Source organism: Pithys albifrons, chromosome 4, assembly GCF_047495875.1.
Source record: "Pithys albifrons albifrons isolate INPA30051 chromosome 4, PitAlb_v1, whole genome shotgun sequence".
Taxonomy (NCBI): Eukaryota; Metazoa; Chordata; class Aves; order Passeriformes; family Thamnophilidae; genus Pithys; species Pithys albifrons.
In genome coordinates this window covers 43,389,322-43,404,467 of record NC_092461.1, presented here as the reverse complement: position 1 = coordinate 43,404,467, position 15,146 = coordinate 43,389,322, and the positions used below count along the sequence as shown (strand labels likewise).

The 15,146-nt window shown below is 37.6% G+C and overlaps 1 protein-coding gene across 1 annotated transcript in view; it reads right to left on the bottom strand.

The window, feature by feature from the left end:
- TRPS1 (transcriptional repressor GATA binding 1) overlaps positions 1–14,693 on the bottom strand; it is a 247,408-nt gene extending 232,715 nt beyond the window's left edge. The window contains exon 1 of the mRNA XM_071553961.1: positions 14,625–14,693. The gene's annotated coding sequence lies outside the window, so the exon portion shown is untranslated. The remainder of the gene's footprint in view (positions 1–14,624) is intronic.
- Positions 14,694–15,146: the final 453 nt, after the last annotated feature.

Genomic DNA, 15,146 nt, shown 5'->3' with positions numbered 1-15,146 from the left:
AGTACAGTGTCAGCTTTATTTTAGTCTGCTCTTTTTTCCCCAGTGTTTCCTAACCAAATCTTTGATGGTTATTATATGCATGTTATTTGGATATGCTGATTTTAAAATGTATAATTCTGGTAGCTCTGTTTATCATCACTTTTCCTCACTCTTAAAGTGGAAAGTTTCAATTAATATATAGCACTGTCACATATTTTTCCTCCAAACATAAATCGTCCACACTTATTTAGCACTTTTGCTCTTTCTCCACTGGTCAATTTTTTTTAGAAATCTGTCAACATTCATTTTGATTCCATTTGCCCTCAATATTCCCAACCTATTATTTTGTTACCTTTTAACCACCCTGACTTGTTTTCTTCCTGACTTTTTTTGCTTTCCTCCTCAAATTGTTATACTTCCTAACTTGCTTATTGACAGTGGTGTCATCTTGCTATTTCTTTGTGTAAGCAGATAGCATTAGATACATACACGTTGGGGGGCATGGGGGGTAAAGGGGGTGAGGGGTGTAAAAAATGGCTGTGTTTTATATTATTGTAATGTTTACAGAAAATTGAAATTCCCTTTAAGCCAAACTGATTTGTTTAATCCTCTAGACTTTCTTTTTGACTTGGAGAGTGGTGGAACTACTGATAGAGTCAACCAGAGGAACAGCTGCTGGAATAGTAAATCAACTTCTACTGCTTCTTCAGAGTTACTATTTGTGTTCTTCTGTTTACTACCACCCCAATTCCAACATCAAACACAGGAGATTGTTTTCCATATAGAAATACACATGGCAGCAGAGAGAAACCAGCAGGGAAGCACTAATGAAGCACAACTATGATGCAGAACATATAATTACCCGTGAATTTGTAGTGTAGTAGGGCAGCAAAAGAGTGTAACTGACGGAAGTATCAACTATGCAAGAAGATATATAGTGTAACATTGTTTCCCTGTAGCTCTGGTCTGACCATGGACAAATCATCATATTCAGTCTTGGGCATCTCCTTAGTAATTTAGAAGGAATTCAGAGAAGAGTGACAAAATGATTACATGCTGATCAAATAAGACTGAGGCTACAGACACATGAAGAGACCTTAAGGCTTGAGCCTGGAGCAAGTTGTGCCATTGCAACTTTATACAAAGAAACTAAGCATGATTATATGTACACAACACAATCTAAATACATAACTCTGGCTATATATCTACAGAGAGTTATATTTAAAAATTTATGTTAAAAGAATGTTCAGATTGCAAAATCAAGCATTGAAGTGGTAGGAAATGCCAACGCAATTTTAGCTTTGTCCCTTTGTGAATATTCATGATGATGCAGCCTGTAGCTGTATGATCCATCAGCAATGTATTTTTCCATGCTCACATCCTGAATTATGTTTACCTCCACTTGTCTGATCCCTGTTTTGTTCTTCTGCTTGCCACAGCTTTTGCCTCCTCCATCTCTTATCCTCTCCCCCATCCACCGCCTGACATTTCTGTTTACCCATAATCCTTGCACTTTAAGCTTCTCTTTTTGCTTGTACCTCTTACTTCTTTTAGTCTTAGCACTTCCCACCTTCCTCATCTCTCCACATTAGTCAGGTCATTCTTCTTTACCTTCTACAAACATCATAGCAAAGAGAATGCTGACAACACACAAAAGTCCAGTTTCCTGCTCTCATGCATGATATTCAGGCCCACAGAGGCATGAACAGCTGGAACAAAAATATAAAGGCTTTTTCTACCTTTTCAGCTGTCTTAAGCTCAGACATTCAAGGGGAGGCACAGTTGTGTCAGAGCTCTGCTGTTGTTGAGCTTGCTTAATTAAGGTAGAAATTTTGAAGAATATAATCAGCATAGCAAGGGTCTGTTAAACCTGAGTAAGTAGTGGATTTTTTTCCCCCTGGAATTGCGTAGTTTGACAGGGATGTCAGGGGCTGACAAAAAGTGTAGGCCTAGTGCTAGGGGTCATCTTCCCCAGAAACTAAAAGTCAAGCATGTGCTGCAAAGCACATGTCTGTTACAGCTTCTCAAGAGAGAAAATTTTTTTTTTCTCTCTTCTGGTAGATTTTCTTCCCTTAATCCCAGTCTTAAGGAAGGCTAACTTGTGGTGTTCTGTACTCTACAAAGAAATAAGTTCAAGACATTCACATAGAGACTAAAAATTCTGTCCAAATAGCCAAGGGTCAACATATCAGCATGGAGCAAGACTAACAAGAAGTAATGGCAACCATAACTGTAGATGGGTCTAACAGCCCTACCGTATACCATGGAGAGAAGAACTGGCGACACAGTGGCTTAGGGGAAAACATAACACCCTACAAATATCTGGCAAGTACAATGGAAAGGATAGACAGAAATTATTTAGGATTCCCTGAGTGGAAATTAAAGCATGAAACAGTGGTATGAAATCAGCTCATATAGGAACTAATGCAAACTCTGTAATTTTTTCTGAGCAAAAATATGAAGTGTAGCATGGGGAATATGAAGTGTATGAAGGAGAAGTTGGCCTGGATGGTTTAGTAGAACTTTTCCATCTCTTTTCTTTTTCTATAATTAATGGTAGAAGATTTACCAGTGACCAAAAAGAAAAAGAAAACACAGAAGCTCCCTTACACTGATCATACAGTCCCTCTATGTCCCATTAGGTGAAGACTCTGCTCTCTTTATGTATCAGAAGACAAAATTTATCAAGAAGATGAAGAAAGCTCTTCAGTCTATAAAAGAATTGCAGTCCTTAGTGGTTTAGCTTGAACTAAAGGCAGACAAGCTTCTTCCTGTAACTGCAGAAGGAACATTTAATAGAAATTCACATGCAAAAAGATTAAAAAAAAAGCCAAGATGATACCTTTACTGCTGTATAATTTATGCAGTCACTTGAGGGGAAAAAAAAAGGTCCGACTGTATTTAAATGGCTGCATTAGAAATAGACAGAATTATAGTTTACAGCTTTTATATTGCTTCAGCACTTTGTAGAGAAATACATTTTATAAATTTTCAGTGATAATTTAAGGATTTGACCTCTAATCTAATCTTGTAGGTGAAAGAGCCTTTAGTTCTCCACACTTATATTCTTTTGGTTGGGTGAGAACAGCATGAGAAGTATCTCCTAAAAATTAATAACTTGCAGTTTGCTCAAATTTTCCATCTCACTTTTTCCTTTCTTCCCAGTTCTCTAAGAGACCCTTATTTTATGAAGTTAAATAGCCTTAGAGTGAAACGGTTTACACATTCTTAAAGGAAATTGTTTTCTGATAACAGGTTCTTCAATACCAGCTGCTTCAGGTGGAGACAAATTCCTTTTGGGGATTAAATGCATTTCTAAATATTACCTAATGTAACTCTTACAAAAGACTAAACTCAATTATCTGATAAGATACATGATAAAACATCTTATGACCTAAAGCCACAAGAGACTGGGTGGATATGGGACTCGGAGAACAATTTATGGGTGAGAGGCAGCAATTGTTTCCCAAGTAGCCCAGGACTGAACTAACTGGGTCCAACATGGGGTCCAGAGGTGATTGCCTGGTGTCAGTCACAGCTCACTTCCTCCCACAGAGGGGACAAAGGTTACTTAGGAGGCCCCACAGTAGTAAAGCCGCTACATGAAGTCACACTTGAATGTGTGAACACTGTATTGGGAGATGCTGATCTTTTTCTGGTGACCAGTGGTGGAACATGAGGAAACAGAGTGAAGCTGAGTCAGGGGAAGTTCAGACTAGACGTTAGGAAAAGGGTGACCCAAGAGTGTGATTGGTCACTGGAACAGGTTTCCCAGGAAAGTGGGCATGGCACTAAGTCTGTCACAAGGGGCATCTGGACAATGCACTTAGTCATATAGTTTAGTTTTAGGTGGTCCTGTGAGGAGCAGGGAGTTGAACTTGACTCTTATAGGTCTCTTTCAACTTGAACTATTCTATGATTCTATGTATGCACATTGAGCATTATAGGTTGGGCAGCCAATTACAAGACAGTAATAGTAATCTATTGTTACAGACAAACAGGAGTTATATTTACAAATCTTAAGGTCTGAGATGTTTGAAACTACCACAGACAGAAAAATAGTAATTATGAAACAATAAATAATCTTGTTGTGACTTAGAGGTGGACAAAATAGCTCTAGGTCTTCACAGACTTTCTTCCCACTTGCCAGTAACTTCCTCAGTACTGGCCATTGTGGTGGGACCTAGTGGCATTTCTCAGTTTTCTGTCATGCGGCTGTTATGAGCAGACTGCAAGCTTGGGGCAAAGTTATTAAAGAAGCCCTCCTGTTGAGTCACAAAGTGCAGAAAAGACCTGCTTGCCGTCTAAACTCCTTCTCAGAGAGTGCAGCTGGGTCCAATCTTAGCCACAGACTTTGTCAATAGTTTATGTGTAAAGGACTATATAAGTGTATCTGAACCTTTATAGAACTTTGTCACACAGGATTAAGGATGACAAACTATATATATAAATATATGTGATTTATTATGGTAATGATTAGACAAGAAATCTTAATCAGAATTACTTACTACAGAGTATAGGAGCTATAACTATTATAATATAGTGCAGTATGAAACAATATTGAAACTATTATATTAAAACAATTGTATTAAAACAATTGTATTAAAGCTAGCAAAACCCATAATATTCAGTAGAGACTAACGTTACTCATCCATACTGATGACCATGGGCAAATCTCTTTCACTTAGCCTCAAGGAGTAACCTTTTGGGGCATTTCCGTTCAAGGGGGGCATCTCCACATGTACACCCCAAGAATGGGTGTATACTAGAAAACCCTGCCATTAAAGTTTGGGATGGGCTTTCATAGACTGACTGTCAGTCACATGTCTCCAGGCCAGCTGTGTCAGCTCAGCAGCTTTGGTTATCAGTAGTATCGTTTGCTGGGTCCTTTATGCGCGTACTTTTTACCAGGTCTACCATATCTTTTCTCACTATCAGGATGTTTAATTTTGGGTTGATGAGTCAGACTAGTTCCAGCATTATGCAACACCAAAAGCGTGACACCCCCTTCCTCATTTACCACTGATAGCTTTGCAAATAGGTCATTGTTTGAGTAGTTTCCCCTCTTCCAGGCAGAGCATCCTGCTGCAACAACCCTTTGAACTGTCCTGTGAATCGCCAATGGCAAATACGGCATAGGATTATTCTTTTCTGAGTTCTGATCATGTCTGGATTTATTGCTGAACAAATGAACCTTTGGGAAATTTGGCTTAAAGGTTTTTACTGTCTCAAATTCCATGTTCTTATGTTTCCTTTAACTTATGAGCTTTTCTTTCTGTATTGTTTAAATATCCAGCTATACATGATAAAACATTCAAATACATATTTTACTTGTAGCTGCTACCCTGTTAACCAAAAGTATTTCTTAAATCCACCTTCTTCCACTAAGTCTCTCATCTCTGATCTACATAAAAATTGCACATCATATTAATTCAGATTTTTTAACAAACCAAACCTGCCCAGCTATGAGATTAACACGTATTCAGATCACCATATGCATAGTTTGTATTTAAAGTTTATCACAGAAGCTGCATATTCAGAATCTTTTCACTTCCTGTTATCTTCTACATTGAGCTAAATAAATGTGATTCTAAGATTATTATAGTTGCAAAAGCCTGGATCCTGAAGCTCACACAGTATCCTCATCGAGGCAAAAGCAAACGATATAAAAGGAGTTCAGAAAGAATAAACTAGAACATTGACTAGAAAATGATGTCTTTATATTTGCTTCCTTGGGGAATCAAGAAGATACAGGGGAAAATCCAGAAGGCAGTTTCAGGGAAAGAATTGTTTCTTATTGTGGAAGGAGTAGGTTTGTCTCACTTATGAGAAGAAGAAATTTTGTAGCTCCCTATTCCACTGACCCTTTATACCATGGATGTTTGATACTTCCCATTCCTGCCTCTCTGCAGGATCTGGAGGGACTAATGTTGGTCAAAAACCGTGGGATGCTCTCACTGTCCCTAGGTACTGATAAAATAGCATAGGTGTGCAGAGACAGGACCAAGATGCTTTTGCAAGGGCAAATTTCCTGCAAACCCTTACAGATAAGAGAAGGTGGGAATGGATAGGGAACTCATGTGTTTCTGGTTCCAGTCACTGCTACTGTAGAAGTAAACATTGGAACTCCAAGCAGTTCCCCCACTTCTTATAAGTCATCCCAGATGATACCGAGTCTTTGAGAGATGGCATGATTGGCACTAGAATCTGAAGAGGTGAATGGGAAACTGTCAGGGTTCTGCAGTCAGCTCTTTAGGTCTGGATTTCTCAATATGAGCACTGATAATAGTAGCTGTATTAATACACAATGGAGAAAAGTAGACCTGCTGCATAATGCAATCTTTTCACATCAGCAAATAAATCATAATACAAAGACAGCAACCCCAAAGGTCTTTTATTCAGGTGTTGTAAGTTTTTTGGGGTTTTTTGTGTTTTTTTTTTAAAGTAATTTATCTCAGGTAGACATTGTTTAAATAAAAGGTTCTTGGAAGACAACTCAGCAAGCATATTTAACATTAATGGGATTGGGAAGAATAATTTATGTACAATAGAAAAAAGAAGACTGAAAAATCATAAGAACTGAACACAAGCCAATTCAAAATTATTTAGGTTGTTTTACAAGTTACAACAGTGCATTCCGTGACTTGTAGCCTAATATCAAATATCTTGAGGAGTCTTTACAAAATCAAAGACCAGACACTGCTCAGCATGTTAGATCTATGATGAATATGAATCAGTTCCACTTTCTTTTCAGCCCTGACCACCATTCCCATGCCAATTGACTGGAGTCAAAGTACACAAATTAAACACAAAATGAGAATGCAGCAAACAGTATGCACTCAAAAACATGTACCTTCAAAAATGAGCATGAAGTTGCTTGTCTTCCCCATCCTCAGTCTGTCACCTAATTCTACTCTGCTCAGTATCATGTCATATTATGTCTTTCCTCAAGCCTCAGGACTGTGTACTTATACTTTATTTATCTGTCAGAGATAGGCACATCTATAGTCTAGAATTCACAATAAGGCAAAATGTGGACTCTAGTCCTATTGCAGAATGCCATCTTCCTCAATAGTGTACTTGGCAGTAAGACAGGTTTTTTGTATTTTTTTTTCCCTTGGAGAAATTTGCTGTTTTAAGGTACCTTGAAATATTAGGCTCTGTAGAATAATAAATAAGAAAAATGCTGTAACTTGCAAACTTCAATCAGGTACATTTATAACAGGTGAAATAATCATCCTGTAAAGCAGATTTTCAGAGGATGTGTTAAATTGTTCATAATTAGGAATCTTTAAGTCAAGACTAGAGGAATATCCCAACTCTCATATATATCCTTAAACTTAATGCAGGAATAACCTGGCTAGAGTTCTATAGTCTAACATATGCAGGAAAGCAGTTATCATAGTGGTTTTGTGTGAACTTATCATCTATGAAAAAGAATAGTAAGGGTAAAAATAATAGCATTACAGTTATTTCAGTAGTTAAAGTTACACACCAGAGTCCAGAGTTAGGTTATTTAAGCACTATGTTTATAAGGATACTAAGAGTCAAATGGGTTTTGATGGACTCTGCACAATGTCCTATAGCAAACAGAAATCAATAAAGGAATTTATTCTACATCAATCTCTGGAAAAAAAAAAAAACCAAAACAAACCCAACCAAACCAACAATGAAAAATCTCAGCAAACCAACAAAGAGAAAATAAATTAAACAAGACTGATGAATGCAAGGGATTTACAACTTCCAAATGCTGAAGAAGCATCTGTTCACAAAGAAAAGAAAAATCAACTTCAATTTCAAGAATGTCATGGGGATCCTTTTTTTATTACAATTTAGTTTTTCTTGAGAGATTGTGATTCACTAGAAAGTTGGTTTTACACTTTTTTCATCACTGCCATTTATAAAATAGTGTTATCTTGAACAGAGTGCTTGAACATGCAGTTTGGCTTCTCCCATTGCTCTCTTCGTAATGCTTTTAAATTTCAGAAACGTTATTACTTGAACCCCGTCAAAAATTAATTTCCATTGTGATATATGCTGTTTAATCAATTAACTGAAGCCAACCTGCCCTAATGCTGTGCCTTACAGCTACAGCCAAGTGAGACAACCCCCAGACACAGCTACCTGGGCTTGCCATAGCACCAGGTCTCACATGCCATGTGCTACTTCAGATATCCAAGCTCACCAGAGGTTCCCTGCACAGCACCCCTTTGTGATTATTTAGTCTTCATACAATACCAGCACATCAGAAAATATACACTAGGAGGGAAGTACTAGAATTATTCCCTTTTTACAAGCAGAGAGAGATGATAATAATTTGCAGAAGTGATCATAACTATTGTTATTATTATTTTCACTGTGATAGCATCTATGAACAGTCTGTGGCAGAGCTGAAAACAGAATCTAGCTCTTGTGAGCTTACCAGTCAAGTGCCAAAACCACAAGTCCTTCCTTCCTCCCACATTGCATGTATTTGTAAAAAATTATGCTTTTTTTGAAAAAAAAAAAAAAAAAAGTTGTGACTATTACAGCACTGTTAACCCCTCCCCAGTCCTCCACAATATTCTGATATGTATTTGGTTCAGGAAATTAGTTTTTAAGGGCATTTTCATTACATTTTTTTTCCTTTGGATCAATTTAATATTTTCTCCTTTGAAAAGGCCATGCATGGAGGAAAATAAATTACCGCAACACATTTGCACATTCTAAGCAATTACTCATATGGTCATATTTACACATTTATATGCATGTAGTCACAAAACTCAGCTTGCAGAAAACATTGATTTCCAGAGTACTCTTGTTAGTAACTGATCAAACACAGAAAGCATTTAAGCTCTCTCACAGACTACAAACACAAGTAAGAGGAAGTGAGGAAAAAAAAAGGAACTAGCAAAGTTTCAAACAATCAAGTCAAATAAAAATGTCTGTGTACAGTTTTTTTACAATGATCACAACAAAATGTATGTCTCTTAATTTTTATTCCTGTAGAAGCACAGATTGCTGTGGATCCTACTTCCAAAAGTCACAGTGGGAAAAAAGGGCAGGAAGAGGGTTAAGTGAGCCAGGATAGGAGGAGTCCTTCAGAGTTTGTTAAAATATGTAAATAACTTTTCTGCTGAATGTGACTCTGATTAAAAAAGCCATTATTATTAGCTTTAAAAAACTGTAAGTCTGAAATATATGCAGCAACTTGCCAAGAAACAATGCTGAGACACTTGTTTCCTATTCTCACTTTCATCTTAGTTTTGCCCTCTTCACTATGTTATTCTCATTCTTAACTTTGGACACATTACTGATTAACCCAGTGGAGCCCAGGTCCATGACATGTCCTCTGGAAGCTACTGCAACATTAAGTGCATGTAACTAGCAATAACAGCAGTCTCTAGACTCTTACCACTGGGCACAGTGCTTATTACCATGAGTAGTCTCACTGAAGTCAATGACACTGCTTTCTTCCAGAAGTAGTTACAGTGCAGTTAATGGCACTCTTTGTAGTATAAATACCACACCCTATGAAAGTGTTTAAAACACCAGGACTTTATAAGCTATTCTGGCCAGGTAATCTGTCTTTATTTGTCATGCTGAGCATCACATGTGATTATGACATGATGTATTACAAATTAGCAATGCAGTAACTTCAGCTTTTAGGTGTAGGTTTTTACACTTTTATATTTTCACTCTTCATAGAAACATAGCAGTTATGTTAGAACCAGGACTCTAAATGCCTTTCTCTAACTTGTCTATGTGTGCCTAAATCTTACGCGCATTTTTCAGTCAGACTGTAGTTTAGATGACCATAGGACTCCTGGATACAGTTAGTGCTCAAGCATTGTGCTACTTGATTCAGAGTTTCTAAAGATTTATCCATCTTTGGAATCAAGGGGGGGAAAAGATTTTGACATCCATTAAGAAAAGAGCAACTCTCAGCAGGGCTTTTTCATCCATGTAGTTGTGAAGATCATACTGGAGCTGCAATTATGCCCTAAGTGACCTCAGTCACTCATTGTTTTTCTCAATCACTATGTGGCCATCCCCCCCCCCCCCCCCCCCCTCCCCCAGCCCCTCCCCCCCTCCCCCCCCCCCCCGTCATTTTTTTTCTTATGCGGGGTGGGGGAGAGGGGAAGAAGGTTGAGTTTCAGTAGCACTGAGTGTTTGGCAAAGCAGTATGTTTGTTTGGGAAGGACTACCCTGCACAAATATGAGTGATTTACAGTCAGGTGTGATGGCCAGAAAGATTAATGAAGAAGCCAACGACTCTCCTTCCTTCAGCAATTTCAGTGGAAATTGAACTACCCTGTATGCTGGGAGAGAATTTCTTCGAGGTAGTAAAGCAGGACATGACACAGCATTAGCCAGATGGGAGAGTCACCTACACGGGGCTACCTATTAAAGGAATTGAAATTCTAGAGGAACAGAGGACATTATGTTCTCTGTGTGTGTGTTTGAAGCTGAAAGTGCTTCTACCTATATGTATACAACAGAGTGTTATTGACATTTAGGAATATCTTTTTAGTTGTTTATATATTCCAAAATGTTGCAATGAGAGGAAAAGCAAAATGGAAAGAGTGGCAGGTAAAAGGGTGAGGGGAAGTAAAATTGCATGGGGTGGGCCTAGAAGAACAAGACAAATACATTAAATTATTCAAGTGACTAAAATTATAATAAAGCTCAAAAAGAAAAAATGTACAAGATGATCATACATTCTTGCTAGAAAAATTTCTCTTTCATTAAAAAACAACAAAAAAGTAACTAACCCCAAGCGGATTCAGTGAGAAAAACAAAAGCAAAGCAGAAAACCTTTTGTTTCAATTGATTTAGATTTGCTTAGAGGTATTTTGTGCCTTTTCTGAGGATCAGTTGTAGCAAATCCTAAGTTTCTGCAAAGCAGGGAATGCATGGGCAGATTTCTCAGTTTAAATTTTTGAAATCTGGGAAATTCAATTTTTCATTTGCCTCCATCTGTCCTACTCTCAAACACTTAGCTGCACAGGAAGATGATCACAACAACGATTTTTGAAAAAAGTTATTTACCATGCCATCATGCTTCTGCAGATGACTCAGTCTAACACTTTTCTTTCACTTACCAGTCTGTAAACCCGCAGACCACACATCTCTCCTATCTTCCTGCTGACAATCTCAGTACCCTACCACTAACATCATGTACACATGACAGTGCAAAAATGAGGTATACAGGCTCTTCCCAGGTGTACCAGTATCTTTTCCCTTTGAACATGAAAGCAGCAGTCACTGACAGGGATTCACATACACACCTAGAAAGACACAGCATCTCCCTAGGCATCTCTTACCATAGCCTCTGCCGCTCCATCCTATCCTTCTGTTTCTGCACATACACCTCATACACTGAAGGAAGCAGAAAAGCCCAGGGGGAATCCCCACCAGCTATGTACAACTTCCAGAGAGCACAATTAGGCTGCAGGGACATATCATTTAACTCTTTGCTTTCCAGTTTTCCAATATCTGAATTTTCCTGTGTCCTTGTTACGAAGTGACACAGAAAGCATTTTCTTAATTAATAAAACACTGTTTGTCTCTCAGTAAGGGTATTAAATATTCCAGGGAGTGACTTTATCGTGGGTATATTCATTAATAGATTTCAAGTCATCACTGTAGAGCATGTGCAGAAAGCAAAACATCACATTCAAAACTCTGAGTATTTACCCCATGAGACTGATTTTAAGTGGTGTGATAATTTGATTACTCTGTATTTTCAGTGAAAATAGTTCGAGTAACTTGGTAGTGTTTATAAAAGTACTTATAGTGTGCATACAAGTGAAGCAGCTATTCAGAGTTTGAGTGGTAAATACGTGTAAGAGAAAGCAACTCTCTGTTTTCAGGCATACACTTCAAATAGAGCCATAGACAAAATAGCTGAAGTAAACAGGAATTAAATATTTGTTGTGGAGAGCTGGGGCTCATATTTTATGACAGAAAAATGCATAAATTTATCATGTAGCACAGCCAGTGTTTTCAATGATCCTTCATGGATGCTTCATGGCAAATCTGCACAAGATACTTGAAGATCAATTAATACTTAGGATGAAAGGGCCAAGAATCTGCGTTGTCTTACTGCCCTGAGGCTTTGAGTTCAGCAAAGAAACACAAACCTTGCCAGTGAACTTATCACCAGAGCTTTGCAGCTGGCAGTCTGTGGAAAGCTTGATTTAAAAGCTAAGTCTCAAAGTGTGCTCTCAAGCTCCCAGTATGTACAAAATAGGACCAGATTCAGGTTTAGACATGCTGTCAGCAGGCAAAGGACTGGGCCTGCTCCTGAGGATGCCCAGGAGCTTCTCTTGGCACATTTAAGTGTTAAGGAGCATAAAAGTTAGGAGGCATGTCTAGCCTTTAAGCCAGCTGGAATACACACTTGTCTCAGCAGCATATTACCTCCACAACCCACATATGCACTATTTCCAAATCAGTAAAACAATAAATTCCTTTCAATCTCTTGTGGCAACACTTCCTAAAACATTTTACTGAGCAAAGTAGATGGTGCATTTAATACTTAATTAGTGACAAACCATTGTCACTTTTTAGGATGGCAGGGTAAGTGTATGTACAAGGTAACTGGAATGTCAGAAAGGAGGTCCTGCATTAAAGTGATTCTGTAGATGTTGACTTTTGGGAGCAGTGTGCAGTGAAATGCTGCTGTGCAGCAAGGCCTGATCTTTCTGGCAGCCTCACAGCTGATTCTTGCTGAAGGTAATACTCTGCTCAGCTATGCAGCACAAGTGGAAAGCTGTGAGCACTCAAAGCAAACAAATTCAAAAACTCTACAGTACCTATGTGTCTGTAAGGAAGAGGTAATTTCAAAAAAAAGTTTATCTGTGCTGTAAGTACAAGGCACATAGATACGGCCATGAAATGATACCTGTTTGAGCTCACCAATGTGCATTTACATGCAGGAAAGAGGAAGCAAATACATACAAACAACCTGAACTACTTTTAATATAGAATATACTTAAGTTTCGAGATAAAATGCAATAATAAATCCCATGGTAGTTATTTTTCCAAACTTATGACTTTCCTTGTAATTGTTATGCCCATGTAAAACATTTGAACTTGACCTGTAAACACGGAAGCGGCAGGCTAATCTGACTGAAAAGGACAGTTGACAGCGGGCAGATTGCGTTTGCATACTAGAGAATGATCCTCTTTTCCAGGCTGTCTCACCCTTCTAGACAGGGTGCCACAAATGATGGGTATAAATGTTAGGTTAAACAAAGCTCAGTTTAAATTCAGATGCTGATTGTGTAACCAGACTGTGTATCAGCACACATGGTGGGGGCACAGTCAGAGGGCTCTTTCCAATTGTTGCATTTGAACTTGGTGGAAAACTCCATCCTTACTTAAAGGTTACCTGAAGGAGACACTAATCTCCATGACTGGGTAATTATGACATTTTGTATATCTCTAATAAAATCATGTGTCTTTATTTTCGGCTTTAAAAGGGAAGTATTAAAGAGCCCTGGCCATGGAAAGCTTTTTATGAATATGACCCTTTGTCTCACGTAAGTATTACATCAGGGAGTACAGTGGCATACCTGTTGCTTAATTTTAGAAGGAAAAAAGGTTTTAAATTTCACAGCAAGAGAAAATATTAGTATCTTTATAGGGAATAGTTTCTGAAAATAACTGCTAGTGGAAAAAAACAGAAGCACCTGGGAATGGTATCCCAGATGGATTTTTAGTCGAGTATTTTAATTTTTTATCCCAACATACCTATTCCCAGAAAAAACAGATCTCTGTTTTCTTTTTTAAAAAGTGTGTCATTACTGTTTTTACAGACTTTTGAGCTTAAAAACAATAAGGAAACTATTTACCTGGCATTTCATTAATTCATGAAAGACGTATGTACAGTAAAAAGTAATGATTGGAATACATCCATTTTTCAAGGTCACATGAATGCTTTAAAACACAGATATCATAATAAATAACTCTCAGCAAGTGTAAAATATGCATAGTGCAAGCCAGTAGAGTGTTAGTATTAATAGGAATCACTTCCCAGTTGCAACCATTTCCCAAAGAGTTCAGGTATAAGTTAAGCCGTTCTATATTCTATATTCTATGCTTATGTCAGATTTGCCTCACAGCAGATATTGTCCCACATAGAAACTCTAGCAATGCCACCTTGGGATCTCCGGGGATCATATTCCCCTCTTGAAAACAATTTGGGGTTTTGTTAAAAAAAAAAGAAAAAAAAAGAAAAAAGAAAGAAAAAATTGACTGTCTCACTGGATTGAACCTCAAAGGCTTTTTTGATGCAAGCATTACTTTGACCATGTGAACGTGGTTTCCATTTAAAAAAAAAAACAACAACACAAAAAACCAAAAAGCCCCAAAACTAGTTTAAAACATGAACAAACTGTCCGTTGAACTTTAATGTTTCTTTGTTGCTTTGATGGTTAGCAGATTTTTGCTTCATAGATTGCCTCCTCCCCATACATTCTAAAAGTGAAATGATACATTGTAATTTGAATGATAATTTTGTTTTGATGATTTAATTGATAACAGACAGAGGAATAAAATCCCTGTTTTTCTCTGCCATGCAGATGATATAGCTACATTTCTTAGTAAACATCTGTGTATAATTAAGGGATGTTGCACTAAAACTGTTTCTTCCTTACCTTTACCCTGGGGTTTTCTTGAGACTTTGTAGGATAATCCTGGTTCAGGAAAGGCAAAGTTGCCTCTTGTCATTCAAGGATTCTTTATCATTACTTTTAGCAATTTAGGTGCCAGCTAAAAGTTATCTGCCCACATTGTTTTCAATGACGTCAAGACCAATCACAGTACACCCCCTTTTGTTACCTTTCCAAGAATCTTTGCAATCTCATCAGTTAATCTTAAAAAAAATCTTATTAGCTGTATTTTAGTGCGCAAATGGTTTGACCTAATGTGTGTATATATTTTTACAATATCATGTGAAAGATAGAAAAAATATTCAGTAGGATCACTTCTAATCCAATTGTTTTATTGTGCAGTAATACCATACTTTTTAAGAGTTGCACATCTTTGTATAGACATGTAAATCAAAAGCAGACCAAGGATTGTTCAAACCTGCTCTGCCTATGCTGCACACAGGCAGTTATTCATTCAGTTTATCAGCCATAAAAATAATTGCACTACACTCAAAACTGACTGACATC